At 37.8% G+C, this 13,479-nt stretch overlaps 1 long non-coding RNA gene across 1 annotated transcript; it reads left to right on the forward strand.

Annotated features, from left to right (window-relative positions):
• The first annotated feature begins 4,225 nt into the window (after positions 1-4,225).
• Positions 4,226-8,082, forward strand: LOC147833847 (uncharacterized). Its single transcript, XR_015508113.1, has 3 exons — positions 4,226-5,337; positions 5,419-5,708; positions 5,770-8,082. It is a non-coding gene; the product is annotated as an uncharacterized LOC147833847 (long non-coding RNA).
• The last annotated feature ends 5,397 nt before the right edge of the window (positions 8,083-13,479 follow it).

Here is a 13,479-nt window from a genome sequence, read left to right on the forward strand (position 1 = left end):
CTAATAATTGCCTCAATCTGAACGAGACAATAATACGATTAAGTTGTTTACATGAGTTGCTCTTGAATGTTCCTGTTTTGCATGTTATAGTACATAGTTCGATTAATGTCATTACGTCATCATTCGATGCTAATTTCTCCGGCGTTTCATACAACACTTTGTGTTCGTCATGGCACCATATGTGATTTTTGCTGTTTTGTTTTTTAATTTTTAAAGTTTAAAGTGAATTTCTCACTCTATGGGCCCTATCATACACCCAGCGCAATAAGGCGCAGACGTGTTTGCCCGGTTTGCCCCGACGTGTTGCTATTTTTAGACCAGCGCAACCTTAATTTTTACATTTTCCGCCACGTTGTTTAAATCGCAAATCCATTTTGCCACTTTGTTGACTCATGGATGTTCCGTTCTAGAAAAGCAGTGTGTTACAGCGCATTGTTGGCGCGTTGCAATTATGAGGAACTAAAATAGACAATAATAATATATATCATCAAATATCGATATGTATTAATATATATCGCAAATATCTTTACAAATGAAAAAAAATTTCAAGAATAAAACATTACAAAAACGATTACTTTCTACGTAAATATAAAAATCACTGCCTCTATGCCTTCTTCATGTTGGAGGGCTTTTTTCAGTTTATTCATGACCATTTGCTTTTGTATAATGTTATTATTATTATGATTATTATTATAATTTATTATATGCAAATTTAATCATTCATTCATTCAATTTCTTTTCAGCTTAGTCCCTTTATTAAAAAAAGGGTCGCCACAGCGAAATGAACCGCCAACTTATCCAGCCTGTTTTTATGCAGCGGATGCCCTTCCAGCCACAACCCAACTCTGGGAAATATCCACACACACACACACACACCATGGAGAATTTAGCCTACCCAATTCACCTGTACCGCATGTCTTTGGACTGTGGGGGAAACCGGAGCACCCGGAGGAAACCCACGCGAACGCAGGGAGAACATACAAACTTTACACAGAAACGCCAACTGACCCAGCCGAGGCTCGAACCAGCAACCTTCTTGCTGTGAGGCAACAGCACTGTGCCACTGCGTCACCAATAAAAATAATAACAATAATAATAATCATAATAATGATTAATATTAGAGTGATTTCTAAAGGATCGTGTGACTCTGAAGACAGAAGTAATAAAGCTGAAATTCATCATCGCGGACGCAGCCCTCACTATTCTGCCGCCCTAGGCGGCTGCCTAGGTCGCCTCTACGGATGCGCCAGACCTGAGAATACCAAATGATGCTCTTTTTCACGAGGCCAATCGAAAAATGAACTTGTAATTCAGTAACAAATATTTGACCTTTAAAATGTACAACTCCAAACGATTGCCTAAACAAGATTACTACATTATAGGCTAGACTACGTTACAATTAAACTACCAATTTCATTTAATGCTGAAAACAAGTTAAACCAGTGTAATATATTGTTATACCTTTCTCATAATACTCATTTACTTATGTCCTTGAGCAGGAAATCAGAATAGTCCGCTGGCCAGCAGTTTTGGTTTTCAGAGCAGCTGCGAACTCCAGTAATAAACAGCGCTCATCAGTACTACGTGCGGAGTTGGACAGTTTCATTCCAGAGAAAAAAAAAAACCCTCCGCATTTCTCGTTAACTTAGATGCACTCGGCAGGTAGCGTCAGTAAGCCGCTTGAGTTATTCCTGTCTCAAAATGCTGTGAAAATTCTACACAATGGTAATAGTTTGATTGCGGTGTTTACATGTTTACACTCGGAGAGCAGCATTTACAGCAGACCCTGCTGAAAAATCCAGCTTAAACCAGCCTAGGCTGTTTGGCTGGTTCTAGCTGGTTGACCAGCCTGGTTTTAGAGGGGTTTTGGCCATTTCCAGGCTGGTTTCCAGCCATTTCCAGCCTGGTCTTAGCTGGTCAGGCTGGAAAATTACCAGCCAAATCCAGCTAAAACCAGCTTGAGCAGCCTGGTTTAAGCTGGATATAGCTGGTTTTGGCTGGACTCCCAGCTTGGCTAGGCTGGTCAAGCTGGTCATCTCCCAGCCTGACCAGCTAAGACCAGGCTGGAAATGGCTGGAAACCAGCCTGGAAATGGCCAAAACCCCTCTAAAACCAGCCTGGTCGACCAGCTAAAACCAGCCAAGGCTGGTTTAAGCTGGATTTTTCAGCAGGGGGTTTTTTAGTCCACAATATTGTAGTGATATTAACGTACTGTAAACTTTAGTAACTTAGAAATGTGTGTATATAAAAACTTGTGCCAACTAGAATAATTGTTTACACAATAAACTAAAATCCTGATCACGAGCTGTAACACAATAGCAAAAGAATATAAAAATAACTATCATTCAGTATGCAGGGACTACACCATTAAACATTTTTATGCAATATTCCAAAAATAGGTGGATGGAAACAGTGTTATAACTTGTTATAACTTGATTACACCCCTTTTTAACAATACTGAATCAGGTGCTACAAGGACTAAGCTGCAGAGTCTCACTCTACTCTTTCATTTACATGTAGTTGGTTTCTGAACAGCAAGCCACAGAGAAGTGGGAGTTGTTGTCAGGGCTAAAGGAATGCTAGGAGGGGATTTTTCACATGGTGAGATCACAGCTCTCATGCACAAGCTCAGCTTTACAACAAAGACAGACATAGAGATGGAAAGTATCCTCAACATTCTTTACAAGGAGTTGTACGTGATCCATTTCTCTAGAATCCGAATAGTATGCACATCATCTGCACACAAATCCTATTTCATTTGAAAGTTGTATGTTTTTAATGGCTTCCCGCATGGAAAAATAAAATAAAATACGTATACATACATATATATATATATATATATATATATATATATATATATATATATATATATATATATATATATATATGTATATATATATATATATATATATATATATATATATATATATATATATATATATATATATATATATATATATATATGTTGTATATATTTATACAACAGTTCTATCTGGTTCTCGAATCTGATATATTTAAGCAATATCAGCACCCGTACAGCCTCTTTACCCTTTATGTATTACTCCGCCCACATACAGCCAGCTAAACAGACACTACAAATCTAAAGTTTAAAAGATGCTTGCTCAGCTGTTTAACTGTCAGCTTATGATTTGAATCCAAGGTGGAAGAAAGTAGTTCCTCATAAAAAAGGGTTTTTGAGACTCTCCATGTTTGATATTGTTTTTATATACACAATTATGCCGTCAAACTGTTGTATAAACGCAATAACACACTTGTAGCAGTGCAATATGGCTGTATATCAGCACTAGTGGGGGCACTAAGGCAATGCACGCCTCCCACCAGTGCTGATATACAGCCATATCGCACTGCTACTCGTGTGATATTGCTCATATATATACATGTGAGGCGATCATGCTTCCCACTGCGCCACCATGTTGCCACACAGAACACACTCTCAGAAATAAAGGTAGGCGAGCTGTCACTGGGGTACCTTTTCAAAAGGTACAAATTTGTACCTAAAAGGTCCATATTATTATCTCAAGGGAACATATTAATACCTAAAAGTACAAAATTGTTCCTAGTAAAATTTTTACGTACTGATATATACTTTTGAGGTACCAATATGGACCCTTCAAGTATGTATACCTTTTGAGAAGGTACCACCCCAGTGACAGCTCGCGTACGTTTATTTCTGACAGTGTATAGTTGTTCAAAAACTGTAGCATTTTCTATTGTGGGATCATTTGCTTTATCAGTTTTATTGTATTTAAATTACAATTTACAATCCTTAAACTTCTCGAATCAGCAACACGTTTCCTCTAGTCCCAGAATGATCAACTTTTGACCTTTGCAATAAGCGGAAGCCAGAATTAGACCACAAACCCAGATCCAAGAGTCATTGAGTCTCTTGGAGAAGAGTTTTGGCATTTCTTCCAGGCATGGCTCATAACACGTAAAAGTCATTTCTGTGTGCTCCGCATTTCTAAACTCCTTCAAAAGCTGACTGGATAGAAATCTGAAAAAAATGCTTTATTGCAAAGAGTCACTTAGACCTGTTAAATCGTTACAAATGTATGCGGTGAGGGTTGATTACTCAGCCATTTGCCCCGAATGTCTAAGCGTGAGTCAGAGCACCCAGCCTTTGTGTCTCCATCTGAAACCTTTTCCTCCCCTGTTGTGTTTTTTTGGGGCTGATGAGCAGATGAATGGGCCCTGGGGACAAAGAGATGATGTAGGTTTCTACGCATCTGGCCCTTCATCAATGGACTCGGATCAAACACTCACCACAATATATGCAACCAAGGCAAATGTTCAGCTGATGATCTGCATTCTGCTGTGAGCCAGTTGATGAAATCGCTGAATTACACATCTGAATCAGAAGCAATTAAGCTGCAGTAGGAGGCTTTGCAAAAACTAGAAACAATTATAGTTGTAGTACTGACTCCATAACTGCACTGTTAGAAATATCGATCCCACACTCTCTGTAAAACCCAAAAGTTTAGATAACTCTAACCTTTTGAGAAAACCGATTGCAACAAACCAAGTTCAAAAACTATTCCTAATGAGTATTGTGAACTTACTACATTTGAGTAAACAAAGCAATTTGAGCACAGTAAAACCCAATAAATGAAGAGAACTCAAACCAACTGAGTACTGTAAAACCCAATAAGTTAAGTCAACTCAAACCGTTTGAGGAAACCGATTGCTACAAACCAAGGGAGTTAAAAAAAACTAATCAATATGAGTACTGTGAACTTACTCCATTTAAGTTGAAGCAATGAGGTATTTAATTAACTCTCTACCTACAACACAGAGTTCAAAACTATTTTTAAAGGAGTAGAATAAACTTTCAGTTAATTTTGAGTTAACTACACTCATTTCACTTGATAAAGTTGACTGTTGGGTTTTACAGCGCAGAAGTAAAGGTACAAAATCTGTCACAGGTATGGTACCTTTTCAACTTTTGTACTTTACAGCTGCACTTTTAAGTTACTATTGTGATGACGGGGAGATGACACTGACAACAGAAGGTAGGATCCAAATATACAGGTTTAATCGTCGTCAGGCAAACAAAGGTCAACTGGTACAAACAGATATGCGCAGGCAGTCCAGAATCATAATCAGGAGTGATGTGACGTTTTGCGCCGAGCCGGGGTAGAGGTCTGTATTCCCGCAGGCGCCGCAGGACCCGACCAGATTTCTGCAGCGCAGGAATAAATTTCAGAATAAATCACGGTAGCGGTCGGTAACGGGTTTAATTTGGGATGGGAGCGGGCTGTCTAGCAATATCGCGGATATTGCTATGCGAATGAGAGAGAGAGAGAGAGCTTTGCCTGTGTGTGTGCTTGGTGCTTGTGTGTGTGTATGTTAGTGCGCGCGCGCGAATGAAAGAGAAAGAGAGAGAGAGAACTTTCCCAGATAGCAAAATACACTCGGGCCAGTTGCGGCTAGACTTTCGCCTGCCGGAGACTTACCACTCGGCCCGGCTCCGGCTGCCGGACTTTTTTGTGGACTCACTGCCCGATTCCGGCCCGAAAGTAATGTGCGCTGCGGCGCGGAGCTGGCGCGACTCAGTATTTATATACCTTTACATAAAAACTTTTGGTACATTGGTACTTGAAACCTGGTATTACAAGCCTTTGAGTTGATATAACAGCAAACGCCTGTGTGTCTGCTTGGTGCTTGTGTGTGTGTTAGTGTGCACGCGCGTATGAGAGAGAGAGAGAGAGAGAGAGAGAGAGAGAGAGAGAGAGAGAGAGAGAGAGAGAGAGAGAGAGAGAGAGAGCTTTGTCTGTGTGTGTGTGCTTGGTGCTGTGTGTGGGTTTATACAGACAGCTTGGCGGTCTGGACTGTATAGCTGGGTGATTGTCGGTTTTGTTCTCCCCAGCTCTTTAGCGGGATTGGGCGCGGCGGGCAGAAAACGGGGCGGGTCGGGCAGCAGGACAACAAATTGTTACTATAAGCGGGAGCGGGGGGGTGCGTGCAGGAGCGGTATTCAAAAATTAGTCCCGCGCAGATCTCTACGCCGAGGCTTCGAAGCATGTATCAAAAAAACGATACATCTCGCAGTCAAGCAGTGTACCGGAGCTTGATTCGTTTTGCCATCATCACGTGATCAGTGACGTCCGAAGCTTCATTTTCGCCTATACCCACGTTACTGCTTCGAATTTTGATTCAAAGGTTTAAACACCCTCATGGGTTAGTAAAGTATATAGCGAGAGATTAGGCGTCGATTACATACATTTCTACTGTTTCAAAGCACTGCACCTGTCCCACACACCAGTAATTATACTAAAATACAATAGATTATAGTAAAAAGGTTTTGAACCATACTAAAGTGTATTAGCGTATTTTTTTACAACTATCTTTAAAGAAAACCACTGCATATCGTTGTATATTGTTTAACAGAGACCAGCTGGCGAATATCGGCCAAACACATCACTCACATAGCCTCTTCCTAGAGCATTCGCCTCCCATGCAGGAATCGCTGGTTTGATCCCTGCTTGGAACAGGATTTGTTGTAATATGATAAACTTTTGAATACCTTGGATGTTACTACAGTCATCAGTGGTGTAATGTAATATATCTTATGTGTAAAAACTAGAGTAATTGAGTAATTTGTTTATATTGCTGTTGTTGTATTACTGCATGAATGAGTTGGTCAGATGTGAACATTTGACATTATGGACACACAGTGCTTTCCCACACTTTAACCAGTAGAGGTCCTCATCGAGCTCTGATTTAGAAAGCTTAGAGGAACGAACCTTTTTCCAATACAATTGAGTCGAGCGCTTCACTGGTTCAGAAAGCTTCATTTCACCATCACTAATAATTAGTACACAAGCGAGAGGTCAAAAAGGCAGGCGGCAGGCAGGGAGAACAAGAATACAAAGCGAAGTCGAAAACACAGGAAACCAAGACAGGATTAACGCATTGTAATGTCATCTAAACAGCTAACAAGACTCGGCAAACTGAAAGGGTGAATGAGTGGCTTATGTAATGAATGCAATCAGTCTTTGATAGTCCACAGGTGTTTCGAGTGTAATCAATCTAGATGAGTGAGCATGGGTGTAGGCGAAGTGCATGTCTGAATATGTAGTCCAGGAAAAGGTGGAAGTGTAGTCCATGGTCTGTTGTGAGTGAGAACCAGCGACCTAGTGGAATACGATCGCTGGTAATCATGACAACTATAAGGTACAGATTTGTGCTGGTATCATTATGTACCTTTAAGGACCTGTTAAAAACAAAAACGTTTCTTTTGTACCTTTATTTTTGTGAGTGCATTTTATATCAGGTGGCCTCAACGAATATGTACTTACGCTGAAATTAATTATGTGTTATAATGTACTAATTTTGTTAAAATGTACTTATACATGATTTTTCATTGTACTTATGATTGATTAAACAGCTACATGTAATTATATCTGTAATTAATTTCTTTAACCACATTTGTAATTACACTGTTGATCATCAATGCTGTGCTGTGGTCTGATAGAACTAAGATTGAACTGTTTGGCCATAATGACCTGTGTTACATTTGGAGGACAAAGGGGAAAGCTTACAAGCCTAGGAACACCATCCAAACTGTGAAGTATGGGGGCGGCAGAATCATGTTGTGGGGCTGTTTTGCTGCAGGAGGGACTGGTCCACTTCACAGCATAGATGGCAACATGAAAAAAGAACATTATGTAGAAACACTGAAGCAACATCTCAAGACATCAGCCAGGAAATTAAAACTTGGCCACAAATGGGTCTTCCAAACAGACCATGACCCTAAGAATACTGCCAAATTAGTTAAAATGTGCTTTAAGGACAACAGAGTGAATGTTTTGGAGTGGCCATCACAAAGCCCTGACCTCAATCCTATAGTTTAAAACTTGTGCGAGCAAGACAGCCTACAAGTCTGACTCAGTTACACCAATTCTTTCAGGAGTGGGCCAAAATTCCTTCAAACTATTGTGAGAAGCTTGTGGAAGGACATCCAAAACATTTGACCAAAGTTATACAGTTTAAAAGCAAAGCTAAAAAAAAAATACCAAGGAAATTTATGCAAACTTTTGACTGTCTAGAAATTAATAATCTAAAAAAAAAAAAAAAAAAACAAATTCTCCTATTATTCTGGCATTTAGCAAATGTAAATCATTTAGGTAATCCTAACGGACCTAAAATAGTAAACGTTTAGTATGATTTACCATCAAACTTAAAAAAAATGGTTATGTTCCTTTTTTTTTTTAAAGTGTATGTAACCTTCTGGTTTCAACTTTGTGGGACCAAAATATCTATCAATTAAATGTTTCTTTACTCTGAATGACAGGTGTTTTCTGTTAATTTACTGTTCTAAGAAGTTCTTTTTAGGGCTTTTTCACCGTTAATTGATTGAACAGAGGAGAACGGAATGAAGACTTCAAACAGAACTTAAGTTTGTCCTTATCGGGGGAAGGCTTTTGTGGTGTACATCTAATTGAAACAGTTTCTGAAATGTGAAAAAAACATAAGGCGGTGCATGATTTGATCCTCTGAGAAGCAATTAAATCATTGGAATATGGGTGTTGCTAACAAACAGGAGGAAGATTTGAATGCCAGTTTGACCTCAGTTATAGTTTATCGTCCAACATTAGCACCCTCTGATGCAGAATGTTTTCTGATTCCTGATGATTAAGAGAATGAGCCCTAAAGGCTTTTCATGTGAACAGATGTGAAAAAGTAGTTGAGGGAGACGGGAAGGTATCTGAATAAAGATTATGAATATTTACAAAATAAGTCACATTTACAACACACATTGTTTACAACTAGCACTTGTAATGAAGTGGCTGACACAGATGGATCCATTTGCAGTATATTTATTAAACACAGTTTAATAAAAACAAGCACACCGATGTAATGCGTGTGCGAACTCACATCAAACACAATAGTGTTACGTTGAAGGGCTGGCGGCAGGTAAACACAGTATGAGAGTGCAGGCATGGGTCAGAGGCAGGCAGCAAATATCAAGGTCCATGTTCAGGCTAGAGTTCCAGGCAGGCGGCATGGATCAAAGTAAGTATTCAGGCAGAGGTACAAGGCAGGCGGCTGGCAGGACGAGGAACAAGGCGGGGTAAACAACGGGAAAGCAGGCAGTGCAGAGACCGGCTCAGTAGTGTTAGCCAAGGCAGAACAAGACTTCACAGTGAGTGAGAGTGTGTGTGCTGCTTATATGCCAGAGCGTGGGTAATCAAGTGGATGCGCTGCAGGTGTGCATGCTATCAGTGTAAGTGGATGATGTAATGGTTAAAAGTCCGGAGATGGTGACCTCTGCTGGCCAGCGAGGGGAATGACTGGGACCGAGTCGGTGACAGCACTACGATATACAAATAAAACAAGAAGAGTCGATTTTGATTTCATATTTAACTTAACCACTGGGCTAATGGCTTTTGAAAACTCTGCAGTTTAATAAAGTGACTTTTATTGACATTTTAGAAGTTTGAAACAGTATATTGTATGTAAAATGATATGTATAGAAATATATATTATAAAAAGTACTGGCAGTTTAATTACTTTTTTTTTTTTTACCATAATTTACAACACCAACCCAGAAGAAATATTAGTTCAAACTATTAAAAATGTCAATAAAACTCACTTTACAAACTTTTCAACATCAAATTTTTGTAGGAAAAAGGTCCAAATGCAATTTAAAAGCATAAATAAATGAAGAAAAAAATAACATGAATTGCAAAATACAGAAAACAGCTCATATATGATTAGTTAATTAATGTCTACGATAAATGTTGAGGCACTGCCCATTGCTAAATCTGGATCTGTAGTTATGATCTGCAAGATCATAAAAGCTCTAAACATAGAGCTGTGAAAGTGTCGTGGATATTTTGAGATATTGGACGTTGGAGTGTTATCCAACAGCTTGACCCACAAAACATCTCCTTGTGTTTGTGACAGTCTTTCTGGGGTTTAATGCATGTTGTATGAAGGTTGGAAGATAGCAGGAGATGGAATCAAAAAGGGCACCAATATATAATAAAGCCACAGTATGTCATTTTCGCCACTAGAGGGTGCATATTCACAAGAAACAAAGGTGTAGTTTGATGACGCTGTGACCGAGTGTGGAATCATAGGAGTTTTGGTCCTCAAAAATCATTTTCATGGGTGAGCTAAAGTAAACACTCTTATTCATTGTAGTATGAAGCAGAGTATAAGGCTGAAAGCTGTTGAAGTGAAAACAGCAGCTCTTTTATTATGCCACAGTCCACCACTTCCAGTTTTTCCACTCGTGAAGACATAGGGAAGAAGAAGTGTTGTTGATTAATACAAAATGTGCTTTAAAATTCAGTTGTAATGCTGCTCTGTGCAGTCTCTGCTGCTCTTCTTTTGCTTTTGTTAGCTGTTACAATAAAAATGAAACCAATGAGTTATAAAAAAATTAAACTCCTCACAGATGTCAAGGAGTGTAATATTAGCTAAATAGACCTAAATTTTTTTTAGACCAGGCTGTAAACACCTTTCTTTCAGCTGTAAAGTCGGCCATTTTAACATTGGGGTCAAGAGAAATGTGCTGTATTTTGGAGTCAGGCCTAGCAGAATTGCGATGAATTGCAGTTGGCCACACAGGACCAATGTTGGGTAAGTTACTTTAAAAAGGTAAGTCATTACCGATTGCATCATTAAATCATATTTAAATTACTTTTCTAATTACTTTGCCTAAAAAGTAACTTAGTTACTCTAAAAGCAATTTAATTACTTGACTCTAAAAAAATCTATCTCATATACAATAGAAATTAAACTCTTAATTCTTTACATTTGAGTCAAACAAGTCCATTTAGTTCAGTTTAAAACAATCAACACTTTATTTTAAACAACACATGTAATCTAAAAAAGCACATTTTGCTAAGACAGGTACTTCTGCTTTCGACGACATCAAAATAAAAGTCCCCCTTAAAATATTGGTCAAACTGAAAAATTTATCGGGTTTTTGAAAAATGGCAAATATCGGCTGATATGTTGCCCTTGACCATATATCAGTCGACAACTAATCAAAACCTAAAAAGTAGTGACACCATATTTTATTCATATTATTGACATTCATCAAAAAAAATCCTTGTTTTTTTTATTTAAGCTTGTTCAATGGTTGGATCAGTAAATCCTTTTTTAGTTTCTCAAAAGTGAATTATTTAAAAAAATATCAGAATTTATCAGAACTTACACCTTAAATTATCTTAGACTAAATTCTCAGGTAATGTTTTTTTCTTAAGCATATGCAGCTGTTTTGATAAATGCAGTCTTCTTTAGTTGAAATATATAATTATTTAGTAAATTATATTTGTATATCCAAAAAGTACATCTCTGAATTGATTTATGCAGAACTGTGTAAAATATATATGGTATTTAAGCAAGTATATTATAAGTAACTACAATAATATTACCTAAAAATGAGAAGTAATCCCCTACTTAATTTTTTATTAACTTACTTATTACAGTTACTAGTTACTTTGTTGCTAATTACTCCCAGCACTGCACAGGAAACAGTTTGTGTCACTTATCCGTTCTTCAAAACATTCTGGATAATGTACATAAGTCAGTGTTTTTGGGACATTTGAATGAAAACACATGTAATTAAAAGAAAGCACATTTTGCTAAGACATGTGCTTCTGCTCTCAACATCATCAAAATAAAAGTCTGTTGCGCTGTCAAAATAAAAGATTATTTCAAAAATATCCCTCAAAAATATTACTTTTCTGCTGATTAAAATAAAAAGTAAGGGATTACTTCTCAATTTTAGGTAATTATATTATTGTTACTTATAATAAACTTGCTTAAATACTATGTATAATTCAAACAGTTCCTTATTAATCAAATCAGAAATGTACTTTTTTATTATGCAAATATAATTTACTATATAATTATATTTTTCAACTAAAGAAGACTGCATTTATCAAGACAATTGCATATGCTTAAGAAATAAATTAATTGAGAAATTAGTCTATGATAATATAAGGCATAAGTTCTGATATTTTTTTGTAATAATTCACCTTGGAGAAGCTAAAGAATTATATATTGCCCTCAAAAATATCATTCAAAATAAAAAATTAATCATAACTTTGGAGCTTTTTAGGTTTTGATTAGTGGTTGACTGATATATCACCAAGACCAGTATATTGGCCCATACTCATTCATTCATTTTCTTGTCGGCTTAGTCCCTTTATTAATCTGGGGTCGCCACAGCGGAATGAACCGCCAACTTATCCAGCAAGTTTTGCCCTACCAGCCGCAACCCATCTTTGGGAAAAATCCACACACACATTCATACACACACACTACGGACAATTTAGCTTACTCAATTCACCTGTACCGCATGTCTTTATACTGTGGGGGAAACCGGAGCAACCGAGACCCACGCGAAGGCAGGGAGAACATGCAAACTCCACACAGAAACGCCAACTGAGCAGAGGATCGAACCAGCGAACCAGCGACCTTCTTGCTGTGAGGCGACAGCACTACCTACTGCACCACTGCCTCGCCTTTGGCCGTTACTGATATCTGAAAACTGCCAAATATCGGCCGATATACTGACCTCGGCGATATATCCGTCGACTACTAATCAAAACCTGAAAAGTAATGGCTCCATATTTCAGAAATATTATTGATATTCACTTTTAATTTAAGCTCGTACAATTGTCGGAACAACATATCCATCTTTAGTTTCTCCAAGGTGAATTATTCCAAAAAAATATCAAAACTTATGCCTTATATGATCATAGACTAATTTCTCAATTAATTTATTACTTAAGCATATGCAATTGTCTTGATAAATGCAGTCTTCTATAGTATAAAAATATAATTATGTAGTAAATTAAATTTGCAGAACAAAAAAGTACATCTCTGAATTGATTAATACGGAACAGTTTGAATTATATATTGTATTTAAGCTAGTTTATTTTAAGTAACAATAATAATATTACCTGAAAATACCTGAAAGTAATCCCTTACTTTTTATTTCAATCAGCAGAAAAGTAATCTAACTACAGTAACTAGTTACTTTGTAACTAATTACACCCTCAAGGGCTCAGTGGTTAGCACTTGTTGCCTCACAGCAAGAAAGTCGATGGTTTGAGTCCCAGCTGGACCAGTTGGCATTTCTGTGTGGAGTTTGCATGTTCTCCTCGTATTCGCGTGGGTTTTCCTCCAGGTGCTTCGGTTTCCCCCACAGTCCAAAGACAGGCACTATAGGTGAATTGGGTAAGCGGCTTGAAGGGCATTTGCTGCATAAAACATATACGCTGGAATAATTGGCAGTTCATTCCACTGTGGCGACCCCTGATAAATAAGGGACCATGTCGAAGATAAATTTATTAATGAATAATTACACCTAACACTGCACAGGACACTAAGTTTAAATCTCTATCACTAAAATGTCCTTCGAAGCAATTGGGATAAATACATAAGTCAGCAAAATATATACCACTATTCTGGTGGATATATTATTGAAAACAT

The sequence above is a fragment of the Danio rerio genome, chromosome 14, assembly GCF_052040795.2.
Source record: "Danio rerio strain M-AB ecotype USA chromosome 14, GRCz13ab, whole genome shotgun sequence".
In the NCBI taxonomy this organism is placed as follows: Eukaryota; Metazoa; Chordata; class Actinopteri; order Cypriniformes; family Danionidae; genus Danio; species Danio rerio.